Genomic DNA, 22,125 nt, shown 5'->3' with positions numbered 1-22,125 from the left:
GCCAGAAATGTCAGTTACCAGTTTTCTTTCTTCATCTGTTCATTAAACCTTTTAAATATTTTCTCTTTGCTTCCCAGGAACTAGCGATGACATGTGTCATTTTCCTATCCATAAACTTCTTTAAAAGAAAAAGCCTACGATCGTTAGCAATTCTGCGCTGTGTAGGGTTTCAAATATTTGAGGATTTTATTATTTCTTGTTCACTGAGAGCAAGCAAAATAGCTAAATGTGTAGTATTGTTGAGCTCACTTAACTCCTATTTAGTATCGAAGTAAGAATCAGGGTGGTTATTTATATGCGAAGTCGGGTCACAAGCTTATTTCCAAGAAATTTATTCAAGGCAATAATTTTATCCTTAACAACTTGTCAGAACAAATGAAAATTTGCTATGTGGGTTTTCTGATCCATTTGAGATATGATGGCTCTGTGGGGAAGCTGCTTCTTTCTGTGAAGATAATGAGAAAAAAAAAGTTGTCAGGAGGCAGAAAGCAAAGAGTTCAGAAGTCGGCTGGGTGGTCAGCAGAGCAATCACACTATATATACTTATTTGTGATAAATAAGTCACAGTGTGGAAGACGCACTGGAACCCTGGTTCTGCTAGCTGATGCTTGTCTGATTGTTTCCCCAGATGCTCCCACCAGCTGTAAATCTCAGCCACTAGTCCCCAGAGGATCTTTCCATACCTGGTCCGTTTTTGTGCCCCAGTTGAATTACCTGTTCTGCGGCTCCCCAGAGGCTCATATTCCCCATAGAGTATAATCTTCACACAGAGCTCTCAACAGCTCTATTCTCTCTAGATGGTAGCTCGGAGTTTCATGAGCATCTTCCTGTGTGGTTTGGAGCCATAGAGTGACTTGCAGTGGGCTTGTTTGGGAACCTGACATGGTGTGTTTTAGAGAAGTTGCAGATTTATGACTCATCTTCAAAAAGAGATCTACACATATCAAAATTGAATAAGGATCTGATTGATGAAAATTGGCCACTTTCACTGTCATTGGCTGAGTTCTCTGTGCGAGGATCTTTAGTTCACACACTATATACGTTTTCTTGTTCAGTCTTATAACCTATTTTGACTTTATGGATGAGGGAGTTGAAGCTTAGAAAGGTTGTCACTTGCCTAGGTTTCCTTAGCTGGGATGGGAAGTCCGTCCTGCCCACCTGTGCAACTCTGTGCATTCTTTCTGCTGGCTATACTGTCTGTATTCCCCAAGAGACCATCCAAACCACTTTCCCCATCTATGATTTCCTGCAGTTCTGTCCTTCTACAGTGTTCCTCTCTCAAGACTGCAACCCTGGATTTGTCATCCTGCTTCCAAACAGGCACAACTGATCATCTGAGGGTGAGGGGAACCAAACTATAAACTATACAATTCCTTGTAAATACCTCAGCTAAGTCGTCTGCATTACCATCAGTCCTCTCAGAGATCCCTGGTTAGTTTTCACTGCCAATCCTCACAGAAGGATTCTAGACCATCACCACTCTCTTCCAACCCACCTTTTCACCTCCAAACTCAGCAAACCTTAAACTTTTGGGAAAAGCTGAATCCATCAGAAAATTTCACATACTTTACTTACAAGGTAGCAAATCTTTACCTTTGTATTGCTGGTTTCAGGATATCAATTTCAGGTTAGGGTCAAACCCATTAGCTGAAGATATAACTTTATACCCCTGTTGATGGATCCTGTTGATCTAACTGGACTATTACCAGTTTTATCTGATGCATTGGGGGAAAAACCCTGTTAACTGGATCAAATCTGTTACCTGGATCCTACAAAACCCCTTACCTCCTCCTGTTTCCTCTGGGACCTTATTCCATTAATCCAACTGGTTCCCTGGTGGCTCAATGGCAAAGATTCTGCCTGCAGTGCAGGAGCCACACAGGAGGCACAGGTTTGATCCCTGAGTTGGGAAGATCCCCTGGAGAAGTGGCAACCACTCCAGTTTTGTTGCCTAGAGAATTCCATGGACAGAGGAGCCTGGTGGGCTATAGTCCATAGGGTCGCAAAGAGTCGGACACAACTGAAGTGACTCAACACACACACAGCTCAATTCCTCTACCTTTTATTCTCTCACTCTCTTCAGACATCTTCCCCTCAGCCTTAAAACAAGCACATATCTTGCCAAACAAGTTTAAAAGACCCATCCCTCCAGCTACCATCAAGTCTCTCTTTCCTTTTCATGAAGCTACTTAAAGAATGTTCTATACAATTGGTTGTCAACATCTTTTCCCATTCTTTTGCCTATCAGATTTGGCTTTTGTGTTCTTACCTCTTCTTATTAATCAGGATCCGACCAGACCAAAAAATGAACAACTTCAGTGATTTGTTACCAAATATATATATAATGTGGGGAAATTGATTAGATGGGTAGTGGAGTAACTGAGAAACCAGACAGGATGGTGAGATATCTTAGATGCCCACAGCTGGAAGCTACTTCCACACATGGAATGGAGGGATGAAGTAAAAATGGTACTATCAGACCTTGGCCTGGAGATGACGCTAGAGGCAAGACTCTTGGGTTGACTGGCTTGTCCAGAGGGAGCTGAAGCCACGGAGGGGATTCAGCCCATGTACTGTCAGACATCCATCCGCAGCAGAGAAGAGAAGCAGAAACACCCAACCTCTCTGTTCCCTTTGTCTTTTAATCTCTCACCCGTATCAACCATTGGCTAAACTCAGCCCAGCTGGAGACCAGCTGACACTGGAGCCTGGCAAGTGCAGCTTGCAGGTTCAGATGTCTGGAACACAGATGAGGGGAAGGTTGAGGAGGGGATCTCCCAGCCCACAGATCCAGGACCAGCACATTACATGAGAACAACAGTTACTTTCTAGGTGCTAAGTCTAGTGGGATTTTGGGTTTTCTGGTTTTGGATCTTTCGTCGTTCCACTGGTGATTACTCCCTGCTTGGAATTCTCTGCTTTTGGCATCTGAGAGATGCAGTATCCTCATTCCATTCTGTCTACTCCTATAGACCACACCCCCATAACTACCACTTAAATAATGGTATTCTCCAGGATATGGTTCTTCATTCTCAAGATGTTGACTCACATGTGGATTTGAATAATTCAAAAATATGTTTCTTGGGAGGAATTGGGAGATTGGGATTGACACATAAGCATTACTGATATTTTGTCAGTTCAGTTCCATTCAGTCACTCAGTCATGTCTGACTCTTTGTGACCCCATGGACTGCAGTACGCCAGGCTTACCTGTCCATCACCAACTCCTAGAGCTTCCTCAAACTCACGTTCATCGAGTCAGTGATGCCATCCAATCATCTCATTCTCTGTCATTCCCTTCTCCTCCTGCCTTCAATCTTTCCCAGCATAACGGTCTTTTCGGATGAGTCACTTCTTTGCATCAGGTGGTCAAATTATTGGAGCTTCAGATTCAGTGACAGTCCTTCCAATGAATATTCAGGACTGATTTCCTTTAGGATGGACTGGTTGGATCTCCTTGCAGTCCAAGGGACTCTCAAGAGTCTTCTCCAACACCACAGTTCAAAAGCATCAATTCTTCAGTGCTCAGCTTTCTTTATGGTCCAACACTCACATCCATACATGACTACTGACAAAAGCCATAGCTTTGACTAAACGGACCTTTGTTGGCAAAGTAATGTCTCTGCTTTTTAATATGCTGTCTAGGTTGGTCATAGCTTTTTTTCCAAGGAGCAAGCATCTTTTTATTTCATGGCTGCAGTCACCATCTGCAGTGATTTTGGAGCCCCCCAAAATAATCTGTCACTGTTTCTATTATTTCCCCATCTATTTGCCATGAAATGATGGAACTGGATGCCATGATCTTAGTTTTTTGAATGTTGAGTTTTCATCCAGCTTTTTCACTCTCCTTTTTCACTTTTATCAAGAGGCTCTACAGTTCCTCTTTGCTTTCTGCCGTAAGGGTGGTGTCATCGGCATATCTGAGGTTATTGATATTTCTCCCGGCGATCTTGATTCCAGCTTGTGCTTCTTCTAGCCCAGCGTTTCTCATGATGTACTCTGCATAGAAGTTAAATAAGCAGGGTGACAATATACAGCCTTGATGTACTCCTTTTCCTATTTGGAACCAGTCTGTTGTTGCATGTCCAGTTCTAACTGTTGCTTCCTGACCTGCATACAGGTTTCTCAAGAGGCAGGTCAGGTGGTCTGGTATTCCCATCTCTTTCAGAATTTTCCACAGTTTCTTGTGATCCACACAGTCAAAGGCTTTGGCATAGTCAATAAAGCAGAAATAGATGTTTTTCTGGAACTCTCTTGCCTTTTCCATGATCCAGCGGATGTTGGCAATTTGATCTCTGGTTCCTCTGCCTTTTCTAAAACCAGCTTGAACATCTGGAAGTTCACGGTTCATGTATTGCTGAAGCCTGGCTTGGAGAATTTTGAGCATTACTTTACTAGCATGTGAGATGAGTGCAATTGTGCGGTAGTTTGAGCATTCTTTGGCATTGCCTTTGTTTGGGATTGGAATGAAAACTGACCTTTTCCAGTCCTGTGGCCACGGCTGAGTTTTCCAAATTTGCTGGCATATTGAGTGTAGCACTTTCACAGCATCATCTTTCAGGATTTGAAATAGCTCAATTGGAATTCCATCACCTCCACTAGCTTTGTTTGTAGTGATGCTTTCTAAGGCCCACTTGATTTCACATTCCAGGATGTCTGGCTTGAGTGATCACACCATGGTGATTATCTGGGTCGTGAAGATCTTTTTTGTACAGTTCTTCTGTGTATTCTTGCCACCTCTTCTTCATATCTTCTGCTTCTGTTAGGTCCATACCATTTCTGTCCTTTATCGAGCCCATCTTTGCATGAAATGTTCCCTTGGTATCTCTAATTTTCTTGAAGAGATCTCTAGCCTTTCCCATTCTGTTTTCCTCTATTTCTTTGCAGTAATCACTGAGGAAGGCTTTCTTATCTCTCCTTGATATTCTTTGGAACTCTGCATTCAGATGTTTATATCTTTCTTTTTCTCCTTTGCTTTTCACTTCTCTTCTTTTCACAGCTATTTGTAAGGCTTCCCAGACAGCCATTTTGCTTTTTTCCATTTCTTTTCCATGGGGATGGTCTTGATCCCTGTCTCCTGTACAATGTCATGAACCTCCATTCATAGTTCATCAGGCATTCTATCTATCAGATCTAGTCCCTTAAATCTATTTCTCACTTCCACTGTATAATCATAAGGGGTTTGGTTTAGGTCATACCTGAATGGTCTAGTGTTTTTCCCTACTTTCTTCAATTTAAGTCTTAATTTGGCAATAAGGAGTTCATGATCTGAGCCACAGTCAGCTCCTGGTCTTGTTTTTGCTGACTGTATAGAGCTTCTCCATCTTTGGCTGCAAAGAATATAATCAATCTGATTTCGGTGTTGACCATCTGGTGATGTCCATGTGTAGAGTTCTCTTGTGTTGTTGGAAGAGGGTGTTTGCTATGACCAGTGCATTCTCATGGCAAAACTCTAACAGCCTTTGCCCTGCTTCATTCCGTATTCTCAGAGAAGGCAATGGCACCCCACTCCAGTACTTTTGCCTGGAAAATCCCATGGACCGAGGAGCCTGGTTGGCTGTAGTCCATGGGGTCGCTAAGAGTCAGACACGACTGAACAACTTCACTTTCACTTTTCACTTTCATGCATTGGAGAAGGAAATGGCAACCCACTCCAGTGTTCTCGCCTGGAGAATCCCAGGGACGGCAGAGCCTGGTGGGCTGCCGTCTATGGGGTCGCACAGAGTCGGACACGACTGAAGCGACTTAGCAGCAGCAACAGTAGCAGCAGCAGCAGCATTCCGTATTCTAAGGCCAAATTTGCTGTTATCCCAGGTGTTTCTTGACTTCCTACTTTTGCATTCCAGTCCCCTATAATGAAAAGGACATCTTTTTTTGGTCTTAGTTCTAAAAGGTCTTGTAGGTCTTCATAGAACCATTCAACTTCAGCTTCTTCAGTGTTACTGGTTGGGGCATAGACTTGGATTATTGTGATATTGAATGGTTTGCCTTGGAAAGGAACATAGATCATTCTGTTGTTTTTGAGATTGCATCCAAGTACTGCATTTCAGACTCTTTTATTGACCATGATGGCTACTCCATTTCTTCTAAGGGATTCCTGCCCACAGTAGTAGATATAATGGTCATCTGAGTTACATTCACCCATTCCAGTCCATTTTAGTTTGCTGATTCCTAGAATGTTGATGTTCACTCTTGCCATCTCCTGTTTGACTACTTCCAATTTGCCTTGATTCATGGACTAACATTCCAGGTTCCTATGCAATATTGCTCTTTACAGCATCAGACCTTGCTTCTATCAGCAGTCATATCCAAAGTTTTTGCTTTGGCTCCATCCCTTCATTCTTTCTGGAGTTATTTCTCCACTGATGTCCAGCAGCATATTGGGTACCTACTGACCCAGGGAGTTCCCCTTTCAATATCCTATCATTTTGCCTTTTCATACTGTTCATGGGGTTCTCAAGGCAAGAATACTGAAGTGGTTTGCCATTCCCTTCTCCAGTGGACCACATTCTGTCAGACCTCTCCACCATGACCCGCCCGTCTTGGGTGGCCCCACGGGCATGGCTTAGTTTCATTGAGTTAGACAAAGGCTGTGGTCCTAGTGTGATTAGATTGACTAGTTTTCTGTGATTATGCTTTCAGTGTGTCTGCCCTCTGATGCCCTCTTGCAACACCTACTGTCTTACTTGGGTTTCTCTTACCATCTAGGTCATCATAGAACTGTTCAATTTCATCTTCTTCAGTGTTACTGGTTGGAGCATAAACTTGGAGTACTGTGATATTGAATGGTTTGTCTTGGAAATGAACAGAGATCATTCTGTCATCTTTGAGATCACACTCAACTACTGCATTTAGGACTCTTGTTGACTCTGATGGCTACTCCATTTCTTCTAAGGGCTTCTTGCCCACTGTAGTAGATATAATGGTCATATTAGTTAAATTCACCCATTCCAGTCCATTATAGTTCACTGATTCCTAAAATGTCGACTGCTCACTCTGCACTCCATGGGGTTGCAAAGACTCAGACACGACTTAGCAACTAGACAACAAAATAAAACAGACAACTAATGAGAACATATTGTACAGTACAGGAAACTGTACTTAATGCACTGTGGTGACCTGAATGAGAGGAAAATCCTAAAGGGAGGATATAATATATATATATGTATGTGTGTGTGTGTGTGTGTCTGTGTCTGTCTGTGTCTCTGTGGCTGACTCATTTTGCTCTGCAGTAGAAGCTAGCACAACATTTTAAAGCAACTATACTCCAATAAAAATTAATTTAAAAATATGTATCTCTAGCCCAGACCTCTCATAAAATACAAATCTGTGTTGGCAGCTCCCGGACTCCACAACCATTTCAAGTTGAACAGCAACAAAACCAAATTCATCTTTCTCTTCAGTTTCTCCTTTCATTCTCCTCTGCTTGCTCTCTCATCAATGGATTGATTCACTACCTGTCTATTAGAGACTGTGTGTGGTTGGAGATTTTACCTTCCTTATAAGTGATCAACTCGTCTGCCAGAGTTTCGTGGATGCTGGCAGAAGACACACGTCTCCTAGATCAGAGACAAAGGGATTGCTTACCCAGGGCACGGCACGCAGCATGAGCTTCACGGGAGTGTAAGTTTCCTTTGCCCTGCAAGACGCACAGGGATGACATGGAGTGATTCAGGTGAATGCTGTGCATGGGCTAGGTCTGCGTCACTGCCATGGAACAGGATGCTTAGGGATCCCCGGCCTTTCACCACGGGCTGCAAGCAAACCCGCACAACCTGCGCTCCAGAAGGAAACGTTTGCACTGTTCAGGAGACTGAACAGTGCACATTTGCTCTTGGCTCTGGAGGGAGGCTGAAAGACCAAGGAGGGGCTCTCTCTTCTGTGAGGAGACTGACACTTCTCTTTCTGTGCCTTGCTTCCGTGGTGACCTGTGTTTCCCCTGTCCTCTGGTTTCCAGCTCGTCTGATCCTTCAAGGCTCTGTCACCCGACCTGCCACCCTTCTACCTGTGTGACAGCTTTTCCTTTCTCAGTGACCCTAAGAAATCCCATATATTTATTTTTGTGTTTCCCCTGTGACCCGTTGGCCCTCTTACCCAGCTGCGAGTGCCTGGAGGGCTCATGCACTGTCTGATACCTCTGTAGCCCTATGCTGTAGTAGGGTGTCTGGTGGAGCTCAGTGCCGTCTAAGGATCTTCTAGACCAGGGATCCCCAACCCCTGGGCCACAGACCAGTGCCATTAGGAACTGGGCTGCACAGCAGGATTCAGTGGGGAGCAGCAGGTGAAGCTTCATCTGCTATTGCCCTGTCACTCCCCATCGCTCGCATTACCACTTGAACCATCCCCCCACCCCCTATTGGTGGAAAAATTGTCTTCCATGAAACAGGTTCCTGGTGCTAAAAGGTTGGGGTCCACTGGTCTAGACAGTTCACTGTGCTTCTTCCACAACAATTCCTCTTTTGAACTATCAAAACATTAGTGCTTGTTCCTTCTGAGATGATCTAGGACACTGAGATGACCACATCTGTATTTCTGAGATGACGCTAACATTACAGAAGTACTAAATTGTGAGACAGGTAAGAAAATATGGTAAAGTAGCCATTATTTTGTTTTTTGGGGAGTACATATTATGTGCCCCTGTGATAACACTAGGCAGAACATCTACTATACTTCTTTAAGGGAGAAATTACCCAGCTGTTCACCTGGTTTTGGTTATTTTACTTTCCTGTCAATAATGTTGAAAAATATACCCATTTTTATTATAAGGATGAGAAAGAATGAGTTTGGAATAACCTGTCTTTAATCAAATTTGGATGACATTTCGGGAGATTTTGCAGCTGGCAAGAAGAGAACCTGGCAAGCACATATGCACCCACATTTCAAAATGGTGTCCAATCCCATTTCTTATTCCTTGAACAGAGTTCAAAGTTGGTCAGGCTTCTTTCCATTTCTGCAAATTCTGGAAATTCCAAAATCATTTTGTTCTAACCTCATTGGAAAAACCATGTAACTGTTTTCCTAATGGATTGATAACCAGTCAAATATTTTGTCATGCATTTCACATAAAAAGATAAACCCCATGCACTGGTGGATTAATGGAGGAAAAGCATAAAACCACGCTAAGTCCCAACAATGGGACTTTTACAAAATTGCTTTCAGTTTTATAAGAATCTGATATCTGTTATTCATAAGGCACATTACCTGTTTTTTTTTTTTTTTTTTACCGATACAATCATTTGGATGATATACATTGGGCAGGGTGTTTGAGTCAGGTTCGTGGAAAACTGATTACTATTAAAGCTGATTAAATCTAAAGTTTTCTTTTTAACCAAGAAAGTAAAATAAGAAATATTTTTTTATGCTTTGTAGTCCAGAGACATGAGCTATTAAAACTATACTTTTTTAAAAGATGGTGAAGAAGCCTACTTGCAGTAGAATCGTATTTGTTAAGAATATGGATATTGTTAAGCCTTTAATGAAAGGTCATGCAAAGTTTTAGAGAAGGCAATGGCACCCCACTCCAGTACTCTTGTCTGGAAACTCCCATGGATGGAGGAGCCTGGTGGGCTGCAGTCCATGGGGTCGCTAAGAGTTGGACACAACTGAGCGACTTCACTTTCACTTTTCACTTTCACTTTTCACTTTCATGCATTGTAGGAGGAAATGGCAACCCACTCCAGTGTTCTTGCCTGGAGAATCCCAGGGACGGCGGGGCCTGGTGGGCTGCCGTCTATGTGGTCACACAGAGTTGGACATGACTGAAGCGACTTAGCAGCAGCAGCAGCAGCATGCAAAGTTTAAGCCAAATTGTGAAGTCTGTCTCAAGCTGGGTCTGTATTTTATAGGTGCCAATTTATGTTGGCAACTATAGGATAGGTTGCTTAGGTGTTTTGGGGTATCCAGTGCAACACAATTTATGTCCATCTCTTTTTCCTGACACTAGTGAATAGATTGTATTGAGGTTTTTGCTTGATTTCCTTGTGCACAGATCAATAAGCTGTAGACGGTTTACAACATTCTAGATATATAAGCTATTTGCTTTAACTATTTGCTGCAACCAGTGTTTCTCACCCTAAGTCATCCTGTGAACTGAGTTTTAAGTTCTTTAAGGCAGTTCTGTGAATGAATGAGAGGAAGAGGAGCCAAGAGAGAGCAGAATGAAGGAGAGGGTGGTACATGCCATAGCCAACTGAGGGAGAGGGGTCAGACAGGACTGTTTTGCTTTACTGAGTAGTGTTTGGAGATAATGGATGCATATTGTTTTTGAACTTTCATTTGGGCATGAAAAATAATTCTTACGGTTTTTATCTTTACTTTAAAAAGCTGGATGTCCTTTTCATAGAAAATTTCGTTTGTATAAGACAAAACTGAAAAAAAAATTGTAAATCTTTGTTTCCTTTAAAATAGTCCTTTTTGGGGAGCTCTGCTGTGTGTTAGTTAGGGCAGGCAGGATCTAGTTCTCTGAGCAGGGGTTGAACCAGGCCCCCTGAATTGGGAGCACAGATTCTTAGCCAGTGGACCGCCAGGAAAGTTCCCCCTCATTCAAAATAATCTTTTAAGGAAAAGTATTTTTTGTAACCTCAAGATATGTTCCAAGGCCCTGGTTATCTCAGTTGATCATGTCCTTAGAAATAGGTGCTCATAGCTTCACTTTCCTTTTTGGGATGGTTTGTTTTCAGGCCATGCTAAGAAGCTATTTTGAAAATGCATGGTATTATTCATGAGGGAGACTTGACTTAGAGAATCTGTAATGCTTAAAACCTAATCATTACCATTTCTTAAACAATTCAAAGATCCCTTTGATAGTGGATAAATAGTTTAATCCCAAGCTATAAAAAATGATAGTATATTATCTTCTGAGATTTACATAGTGGACTAAGACTTTATTCCTTCTTTTATATGTCTGTCTGCAAAATTTGCTGTCACATAAAGCCAGCTCAGTGGAAGACTCTTAAATACCCCTAGACATTTTCCCTGCAATTAAGGTAGTTACCTCTATTCGTAGAGTGCCCTGGGTTAGACCACACAGGCAAAAGTGCTAGGATTTCCCCAAGTGTGGCCAGATGAGGGACTGATATGAAATATTTTATAATTTATTATAATTAGAAACTCAGATACTATATAGATACAGACCAAGAATTAAAGAACCACAAATATCAAGGTACAAAACTTTTTTTGTATCTTTTTTTCTTTCTTTTTTTTCTTTTATAGCTGTGTAATTAGAGTCAGCCATGGGTTATAGTCAGTGTCTTGCAAGGTATTTGAAGTGCTCGTGCTAATTACTATTTTGTAGTTTTGCTGATGGTTGGGCTTTTTTTTTTTTTTTTTAATTCTTCTTGTTGACATCAGCTCACCAGTCTCTATGGATCTAAGAGGACAGTTATCTATAGTAAGTGGCTTCTCCTTCTGCTTTTTTCCCCTCCGTAAAGCTAAAAATACAGATTCTGTGTATTTCAGCCAATAATTATGTTTATTAAGGGTATGAAGAAAGTGAAAGTGATAGTCGATTAGTTGTATCCGACTCTTTTTGGCTCTATGGACTATAGCCCACCAGGTTCCTCTGTCCATAGGATTTCCAAGGCAAGAATACTAGAGTGGGTTGCCATTTCCTCCTCCAGGGGATCTTCCTGACCAAGGGATCGAACCCGGGTCTCTTGCATTGCAGGCAGATTCTTTACTGCCTCAGCCACCAGGGGAGCCCATATTTAGAGTATACTTATAATTTACTCTTTCTTCTTCATCAATATTCAATTAATGTTGAATAACTGATTCACTTAGCTCCTGAGGTTTTTTGTTTTTGAATATCCTTTCTGTTTACTAAATCTGCTTTATTTTTTAAAGTATCTATCATCCATCCACCCACCCACATACATCCCACTTTATTTCAAAAAAAATTTAAGGTGGACTCTTAAAATGAGTACAATATTTTTAACCTTAAAATTATGAAATACATGCTGAATTTAAGTCAAATAGTAGCTTACTTCTGACAAATTAACTCCTGCCTCCAAAGTATGACATGAAATGTTTAATGATACAAAACAAGAAAGTAGCATTCTTATAAATGATCTTCTAATAACAAATATGATGCTTTTTGATTCAGTAAGAAATCCAAAAGGATCCAAAGGTAAAATTAGCACTTTTGTTACATAAATGACAGATTCAAACATTGTTCTTTGGTTTGAAGGAAGTAGAAATTAGGGATTTTTTAAAAAGGGTTTGAGATCAGTATGTTAAGAATGATTTAGTAGGAAAAATGGCAGCAAAATGGTAATTATTGCAAAGACAAGTGACATGTACAAAAGGAAAATTCTAGTTGTTGGAAGAAAATGAATTCAGCCTAGAGTTCTAGGAAAATCAAAAACAAGGATGCGTCAGACAATTATACCTGGCATAGAGCAAGATCATAATGTTTGATCACTTGCCATGAAAGCAAGCAAATATATCTCTCCTTGAAAAGAATATTGATTGAGTGAAGGTACATAGAACTACACATTGAGCTGAATTGCTGTTTTCTTCTCTAATCATAAGCATTGCTTAAAAGTACTCCAAGAAAGGGATGAATGTAGATTTGACAGGTTAGAATCTGTTGCTGTGCTGGGAATTATTAGAGCTATGCCTAATCAGTATGAACCAGTACATACTCATTACAACACAGTATACATAATTGTTTATCACAACCCATAATTATCTCTAGAAAAATGCATGATTTATTAATATGCATACTGTATACAATATAAATATAAAGTACACATGCATTCACATGCATGATATAAAAATATATATGGACTAGAGTGCTTAGGATCTGTCAGTATTTTTATCTTCCAAAGGTAAAAATCCTTCAGGAAACTGCATTTCAGTTGTACAGTTGCTCAGTCATGTCTGACTCTTTGTGATCCCATGAACTGCAGCATGCCTGGCTTCCCTGTCCTTACTATTTCTTGGAATTTGCTCAAAATCATGTCCATTGATTTGGTGATGCCATCCAACCATCTCATCCTCTGTCATCCCCTTCTCCTGCCTTCAATCTTTTCCAATGAGTCGGTTCTTCACATCAGGTGGCCAAAGTATTGGAACTTCAGCTTCAGCATCAGTCCTTCCAATGAATATTCAGGGTTGATTTCCTTTAGGATTGACTGGTTTGATCTCCTTGCTGTCCAAGGGACTCTCAAGAGTCTCCTCCAGAACCACAGTTTGAAGGCATCAATTCTTTTTTATCATCCAGCTCTCACATTTCACATACATGACAGTAATTATGTTTAAAACAAAAAAATGTTTGCTTTTAGATATTACATTTTTATGGTTATGATCTGACACAAAGCCTTTGTCCCATCTGACCTGGCTCCATAGAGTGATTTAATCTACAGTCACAGCTTCTTTTCTTCTCACATCCAGAGGTGTGCCTTGGCTCTGTGTTTGGGAGAGGAACCCGGAGGGGAAACTGAGGTAGCCCCAGACAATGGCTTTTCCTGTTGCCAGCTGATCCCAGATTATTTGTAGATCCAAAAGACAGCGATTGGAAGAATGGAATCCTTCCAGCTACTGAGGCTGGTGTCATTCATCATTTCCTAAAACCATTTAATACTTAGCACCCAGAAAATTGTCCATTAGATTATGACAAAAAAGTAATCCCATGCCTTCTCTTCCCAGCCCTGGATTTAGTCATTGGTACAGTTGATCAAATTGCCAACATCCGCTGGATCATCGAAAAAGAAGAGAGTTCCAGAAAAACATCTATTTCTGCTTTATTGACTATGCCAAAGTCTTTGACTGTGTGGATCACAATAAACTGTGGACAATTCTGAAAGAGATGGGAATACCAGACCACCTGACCTGCCTCTTGAGAAACCTATATGCAGGTCAGGAAGCAACAGTTAGAACTGGACATGCAACAACAGACTGGTTCCAAATAGGAAAAGGAGTACGTCAAGGCTGTATATTGTCACCCTGCTTATTTAACTTACACGCAGAGTACATCATGAGAAACGCTGGGCTAGAAGAAGCACAAGCTGGAATCAAGATTGCCGGGAGAAATATCAATAACCTCAGATATGCAGATGACACCACCCTTATGGCAGAAAGTGAAGAGGAACTAAAGAGCCTCTTGATGAAAGTGAAAGAGGAGAGTGAAAAAGTTGGCTTAAAGCTCAACGTTCAGAAAACGAAGATCATGGCATCTGATCCCATTACTTCATGGGAAATAGATGGGGAAACTGGAAACAGTGTCAGACTTTATTTTTTGGGGCTCCAAAACCACTGCAGATAGTGATTGCAGCCATGAAATTAAAAGATGCTTACTCCTTGGAAGGAAAGTTATGACCAACCTAGATAGCATATTCAAAAGCAGAGATATTACTTTGCCAACAAAGGTCCGTCTAGTCAAGGCTATGGTTTTTCCTGTGGTCATGTATGGATGTGAGAGTTGGACTGTGAAGAAAGCTGAGCACCGAAGAATTGATGCTTTTGAACTGTGAGTCCCTTGAGAGTCCCTTGGACTGCAAGGAGGTCCAACCAGTCCATTCTAAAGTAGCTTAGTCCTGGGTGTTCATTGGAAGGACTGATGCTGAAGCTGAAACTCCAATACTTTGGCCACGTCATGCAAAGAGTTGACTCATTGGAAAAGACTCTAATGCTGGGAGGGATTGGGGGCAGGAGGAGAAGGGGATGACAGAGAATGAGATGGTTGGATGGCATCACCAACTCGATGGATGTGAGTCTGAGTGAACTCCGGGAGTTGGTGATGGACAGGGAGGCCTGGCGTGCTGCGATTCATGGGGTTGCAAAGAGTCGGACACAACTGAGCAACTGAACTGACTGACAGTTGAACATAAAATCAGATAGTCTGGGGCACAAGAAAAACAACAATATATCTGTGAAGATGACGCTCTTCGTCACTTCTCGAAATGGTTGTTTCTAAAGATGATAAGGAAACCTGGATGGCAGGCCGCTCAAGGAAATGTTAAGTGACAACAATATCAGTTCCCTTTTTTCCACCTTCATTTAATGCTGGTCCAACATTATGTGAGAATTAGTGGATTTAACATCAAAATATCTATAGATACAAGCTCTTCTTTGAAAGCCAGTGACTCCTGACTCTCCCTCAGATTCCATTTTCATTTCTGAGTCTTGGAGAAAGGAGGGATTCCTAACCCTTCCAAAGTTCTAGACTCATTTTATTTGTGTGTTAATGCCAGATCATCTTCCTGTTGGCTGTTATGTCCATCATTCTTAATGTGCTTCTGTTTACTTTTGTGTGTGGATTGAAGGAAAATTTAGGATAAATTTCTGAAAGTTATCTGATCCGAACATGTCTCCTGAGAACATGCTTGTATCAGTGAAGAAGAGAACTCCTGGCTTTAGTTTTTCATGCTGCTGCTGCTGCTAAATCACTTCAGTCGTGTCTGACTCTGTGCGACCCTGTAGACGGCAGCCCACCAGGCTCCGCCATCCCTGGGATTCTCCAGGCAAGGACACTGGAGTGGGTTGCCATTTCCTTCTCCAATGCAGGAAAGTGAAAAGTGAGAGTGAAGTCACTCAGTCATGTCTGACTCTTCGTGATCCCATGGACTGCAGCCTACCAGGCTCCTCTGTCCATAGGATTTTCCAGGCAAGAGTACTGGAGTGGGGTGACATTTTCATGCTAAAGGAAAGCTAATAGGCCTGAAAAGATCATTTCCTTCACCCACTACCTGTAAGAGGAAACCGGTTGATTTGATTTAATAATTGGTAAGTGGGCTTTCCTGGTGGCTCAGATGGTAAAGAATCTGCCAGCAATGCAGGAGACTGGGGTTCCATCCCCGAGTTGGGAAGATCAGCTGGAGGAATGGCAACCCACTCCAGTACTCTTGCCTGGAGAATTCCATAGACAGAGGAGTCAGGTAGGCCACAGTCTATGAGGTCATAAAGAGTCAGACTGAGCAACTAATACAACAGCAATAGGTAAATGCATCACACATGAGTAAAACCTACAGAGATATCTAGAGCAGCATTAAAAACAATAGGTTTGTGTTTCTCTCTAAGTTTCTCCTATTCACATTATAAGGAAGTGTGAAGCACATGTGTGGGATGGGGAATAAGAAAAAATTATCCTTGATTATACATTGAAGATTTTTCAAAAAACAATGAATAGGAAAAAAACAGGAGTTGAGATTTACTTGGATTTCACAATGGTGAGCTTCAGATATTTGCTGGATATTCTACCCTCCTGGCTACAGCATTTTATTAAAGTACAAATAGCTGGGTCAGCTGGGACTGCTGCTTGTACAGTAGAACCAGGGGAGTTGCCCAAGATGCTATGCCAGTTCACGGATGTTAAAACAAGTTTGCATTTAAAATAAGAAACCATAACTAATTAACACCAGGCAGGTGGTCTTGATGGAAATTTAAAATCCAACTCGGGTCAGCAGGCAACAGGGAATACAGACTTGGCAGATGAAACTGTAACTGAAATGATCCCCCCACCACAAGACCCGCCAAGTGAGACTTGAGCCAATAGCCCTTCAAAAAAGCTTCCTGTGCCAGTCATTTCTGGGAAGATGGAGCCAAGGACAAATGACTGTAGATCTTAAAATGAGCATGATTACATTAAGATCTCAGGGCTTCCACCCCCGCATCCATCCCCAGCCTCCCTGTACTCACTCACACAGAGTTTTCTTAAATGCCAGCATCATTTTGTGAGAGCAGAAATGGAGGCTGCTCCCCATGCATTTATATTAATAGCTGGGAGAATGATGCAGGGAGGGCTAGAGAAGCTTTCAACAGAGGAGAGGGTGTGAAGTTTTGCTGAAATAAGCTGGAATGGAGAGGAGGAAATATTTAGACCCCCGTTGAGCACCAGAGCAAAATCAGATACCAATGAGGACCGAACTCTCAGAGTAACAGCCAGAAGAGCTGAAGTGTTGGGAGTGAAATCTAAGTTTTACTGCCACATGATTGGCAAGAGAAAGAAGGCTGAGAAGGTGAAGATGAAATGGAGAAATAGAGAGAAGGGGGCTGTCTGAGGTGTGATTTCTATCACAGTGCCACGAAAAGATGACTCAGTGATGGATTCCTGCTTTGCTTGCTTTTCCTCCCCGAGGGGCACATAAAGTGGTGGGATGTCAGTGTCGGATGGGCCCTTAGAGATGATCCGGTTCACGGCCTGCGGTTTATAGCTGAAGAAGCTGTGGCCTGGAGGGGAAGTCTCGCCCAAGGCCATGGTGAATTCTTTAGCAGAGCTGTCTTGGAAACCTGAGTCTTGAGTCTTTCCGTTCTTGCTCTTTTATTCAAGAAGAGCGGATGCTTTCACTGTTGCTGGTTCATTTGCTTTATTGATTAATTTCAAAGGCAAGAACAGATTCTGAAGAAAACTGGAACTTGGGTAGCAACAAAAACAAGATGGATCATTCTTTTTTTTTTAATTTTTTAAAATTTTAATATGTCATTTTTTAAAATTTAAATTTATTTATTTTGATTGGAGGCTAAGTACTTTACAGCATTGTTTTTTTTTTTTTTTTTTTTTTAATTTTATTTTTTAAAAAAAAATCACATGCTCCCCATCCTGAACCCTCCTCCCTCCCAACCTCCCCATACCATCCCCCTGGGCCTTCCCAGCGCACCAGCCCCAAGCATCCAGCATCGTGCACTGAACCTGGACTGGCATCTCGTTTCATACATGACATTTCACATGTTTCAATGACATTCTCCCAAATCTTCCCACCCTCTCCCACAGAGTCCATAAGACTGTTCTATACATCAGTGTCTCTTTTGCTGTCTCGTACACAGGGTTATCGTTACCATCTTTCTAAATTCCATATACATGCGTTAGTATACTGTATTTATGTTTTTCCTTCTGGCTTACTTCACTCTGTATAATAGTCTCCAATTTCATCCACCTCATTAGAACTGATTCAAATGTATTCTTTTTAATGGCTGAGTAATACTCCATTGTGTATATGTACCACAGCTTTCTTATCCATTCATCTGCTGATGGACATCTAGGTTGCTTCCATGTCCTGGCTATTATAAACAGTGCTGCGATGAACATTGGGGTACACGTGTCTCTTTCCCTTCTGGTTTCCTCAGTGTGTATGCCCAGCAGTGGGATTGCTGGATCATAAGGCAGTTCTATTTCCAGTTTTTTAAGGAATCTCCACACTGTTCTCCATAGTGGCTGTACTAATTTGCATTCCCACCAACAGTGTAAGAGGGTTCCCTTTTCTCCACACCCTCTCCAGCATTTATTATTTGTAGACTTTTGGATCGCAGCCATTCTGACTGGTGTGAAGTGGTACCTCATAGTGGTTTTGATTTGCATTTCTCTGATAAAGAGTGATGTTGAACATCTTTTCAAGTGTTTGTTAGCCATCTGTATGTCTTCTTTGGAGAAATGTCTATTTAGATCTTTGGCCCATTTTTTGATTGGGTCATTTATTTTTCTGGAGTTGAGCTGTAGGAGTTGCTTGTATATTTTTGAGATTAGTTGTTTGTCGGTTGCTTCATTTGCTATTATTTTCTCCCATTCTGAAGGCTGTCTTTTCTTCAAAGGAGGTAAGAATATACAGTGGATTAAAGACAATCTCTTTAACAAGTGGTGCTGGGAAATCTGGTCAACCACTTGTAAAAGAATGAAACTAGAACACTTTCTAACACCATATACAAAAATAAACTCAAAATGGATTAAAGATCTCAACATAAGACCAGAAACTATAAAACTCCTAGAGGAGAACATAGGCAAAACACTCTCTGACATACATCACAGCAGGATCCTCTATGACCCACCTCCCAGAATATTGGAAATAAAAGCAAAAATAAACAAATGGGACCTAATTAAACTTTACAGCATTGTATTGGTTTTGCCATACATCAACATGAATCTGCCTTTGAAGCGATAATAATTTGAAATTGATAAGTTTTAAGTGGTCAGCATTGTTCTGAAATGAGCACAGACTCAGTGGAAAATGGTTCTCTTTCAGGAAGATTTTACTTTTTCTAATTCTGAAAAAAATTGGTACACTTATTTGAGGAACTGAAAATATAACACTGCTTCATATCAGCATCACTGAGAAATAACCACTGCTAATATTTTGCTCTTTCCTTTCATTTTATAACATTATAAAATGTTACAACATTTTATAAAAATTAAGATCATAGAATTTTTTAAAAATCAACTTCATTGGATTATTTATCTTATTACTCTGTTGTGTCTAACTCTGTGCAACTCCATTCCAGGCTTCCCTGCCCTTCACTTATCTCCCGGAGCTTGCTCAAGCTCATGTCCATTGAGTTCGTGATGCAATCCAACCATCTCATCCTCTGTTGCCTGCTTCTCCTCATGCCCTCAATCTTTCCCAACATCAGGGTCTTTTCCAATGAGTTGGCTCTTCACATCAGGTGGCCAAAGTATTGGAGCTTCAGCTTCAGCATCAGTCCTTCCAAAGGAAATTCAGGGTTGATTTCCTTTAGGATTGACTGGTTTGATCTCCTTGCTGTCCAAGAGACTCTCAAGAGTCTTCTCCAGCACCACAGTTCAAAGGCATCAATTCTTTGGTCCTCAGCCTTCTTTATGGTCCAACTCTCACATCTATACTTGACTACTGGAAAAACCACATCTTTGACCATACAGACCTTTGTTGGTAAAGTGATATTTCTGTTTTTTAATATGCTGTCTAGCTTTGTCATAACTTTGCAATGAACAAGCGTCCTTTAATTTCATGGCTGCAGTCACTGTCCCCAGTGATTTTGGAGCCCAAGAAATTAAAGTCTGTCACTATTCCAGTTTCTCCCCATCTATTTGAAGTGATGGGACCAGATGCCATGATCTTCATGTTTTTACTGTTGAGGTTTAAGCCAGCTTGTTCACTCTCCTCTTTCACCTTCATCAAGAGGCTCTTTAGTTCCTCTTTGCTTTCTGCCATTGAAGTGGTATCATCTGCATATCTGAGGTTATTGATATTTCACCTCACAATCTTGACTTCAGCTGGAGATTCATCTAGCCTGGTATTTCATATGATGTACTCTGCATATAAGTTAAATAAGCAGGGTGACAATATTCAGCCTTGACGTACTCCTTTCTCGACTTGGAACCAGTCCATTGTTCCATGTCTGATTCTAACTGTTGCTTATTGACCGGCATACAGGTTTCTCAGGAGGCAGGTCAGGTGGTCTGGTATTCCTATCTCTTTCAGAATTTTCCACAGTTTGTTGTGATCCACACAGTCAAAGACTTTAGTGTAGCATTAAGTGAAGTGAAGTCGCTCAGTTGTGTCCGACTCTTTGTGACCCCTTGGATTGTAGCCCACCAGGCTCCTCCATCCATGGGATTTTCCAAGCAAGAATACTGGAGTGGGTTGCCATTTCCTTCTCCAGGAGATCTTCCTGACCAAGGGATTAAACCCGGGTCTCCTGCATTGTAGGAAGATGCTTTACCATCTGAGACACCAGGGAAGTTATAGTGTAGCATACTGAATTATAATTTCCATAAAATAAACTAATCTTTAGAGAAAGTTTTGAGGATCTTATAAGTACAGTGAAAGCCCCATAACACCTCTTTGCCTGTCTTCTTATGCACAGCTGTACCAACCCCAGGAGCCTGCTTTCTTTCCTGGCTTCTGTCTCCCTCCATCAGAGGCTCTGTATCTCTGTCTGTGTCTGTCTCTCTATCTTTGGTCCTCCAGATTCTTGAAGTCTTCATAGGGGAATCAGGCATTCCCTTCTCTCCTTGATTGTAATCCAGAGGTCCCTCTGTGTGGGCTAGTTCAGGGGAATGATGGGAGAGGAAGAAAAAGCTGCACTGTTTCCAGCTAAAGATGTTATTTAGGTATTTTGCTTATCAAAAGACAGTTTTGCTCCCTAAGAGAAAGTTTGTTTCTCTGCCTGCACTATGAAAATAATTTAGATATTTTCAGTGTTTAGTTTTTTCATCCAACAAATTGGTATGTTTCACTATGATTTTATTTCTGTTGTTGGTTTTTTGGCTTTTTTTTTTTTTTGCCCCAGAAACAGCCATTTCTTAATTTCCTTTCAGTCCTACATTAGACTTACTGTTGTGTTCTTCTGAGTCACAGTTTTCACCCTAAAACCATTATAGGTGCCTGTCTAGTAGTAATACGGATGATGATGATATTTAGAATACAGTGCTTATAACATATCACATCACTGAATTCCTTAAGCAGCTTTGTGAAATAGGCCTGTCATCCTCATTTTGAAGTTGAGAATATTATTAGCTGTATTTGTCTTTTGTTGCTCAGATATTTATATACATATTAAATATTTTTGTTTTTTTCTCTTATCCCCTTACCATTTAATGTAAAAGTTATTAATAATGATGAACTTTATAGTATTTCAGTAACAGGACATCAAAGGTGAAATAGAAACATTCCCCAAGAACCTGGCCTTCTCTTGTGGGGACGAGGTTGGTGTGTTTTCAGTTGTATGAAGGATAGCTGCATTGTGGTATGTAGAGTTATGACTTTGTTATTCCTTTTATTTGGAGACTGTGATTTTTAAGAGATGGGTGTTGGGTGCAAAGTTGACAAGGGGTGGACTTTTGTGGGCTTTTGAAGGACTCAACTTAGTTAGGCTGTCACACCATTAGTCAGTCAAATACTGATCTGGGTGTTACTGTGAAAGTGTTTTGTTCAGTTCAGTTCAGTCACTCAGTCATGTCCGACTCTTTGTGACCCCATGAATTGCAGCACGCCAGGCCTCTCTGTCCATCACCAACTCCCGGAGTTCACTCAGACTCACGTCCATCGAGTCAGTGATGCCATCCAGCCATCTCATCCTCTATCGTCCCCTTCTCCTGCCCCCAATCCCTCCCAGCATCAGAGTCTTTTCCAAAGGTGTTTTGTAGATGTGACTAAAGTCTGTAATCAGTTGACTTTCTTGAGGGAGATTGTCCTAGACAGTCCAGGTGGGCCTGATTCAGTCAGTTGAATCTTATGAGCACAGATGAGGCCTCTGTGAAGAAGAATTTTGCCTATGGACAGTGGCATAGCCCGTGCCCAGCACTTTCAGGTAGCCTTCCTGATGTTTTTCCCTATGGATTTCAGATTTTCCTAGCCAGGTCCCATAATCATGTAAACTAATGTCTTGCAATAAATCTCTTGATACATACTTCCTACTGGTTCTGCTTCTCTGGTTGAACTGT

General features: G+C 41.3%; 1 long non-coding RNA gene and 1 other non-coding gene across 4 annotated transcripts in view; both read left to right on the top strand.

Annotated features, from left to right (window-relative positions):
- Positions 1 to 22,125, top strand: part of LOC147359371 (uncharacterized) — a 119,852-nt gene that overhangs the window by 26,431 nt on the left and 71,296 nt on the right. The gene's annotated exons all lie outside the window — the stretch shown is intronic.
- LOC147359372 (small nucleolar SNORD12/SNORD106) lies at positions 1,640 to 1,728 on the top strand. Its single transcript, XR_015141373.1, has one exon. It is a non-coding gene; the product is annotated as a small nucleolar SNORD12/SNORD106 (small nucleolar RNA).

The sequence above is a fragment of the Bos grunniens genome, chromosome 14 (assembly GCF_055505025.1).
Source record: "Bos grunniens cultivar Pamir isolate PY7600 chromosome 14, Bosgru_T2T1.0, whole genome shotgun sequence".
Taxonomy (NCBI): Eukaryota; Metazoa; Chordata; class Mammalia; order Artiodactyla; family Bovidae; genus Bos; species Bos grunniens.
This window is presented reverse-complemented; position numbering and strand designations above follow the sequence as displayed.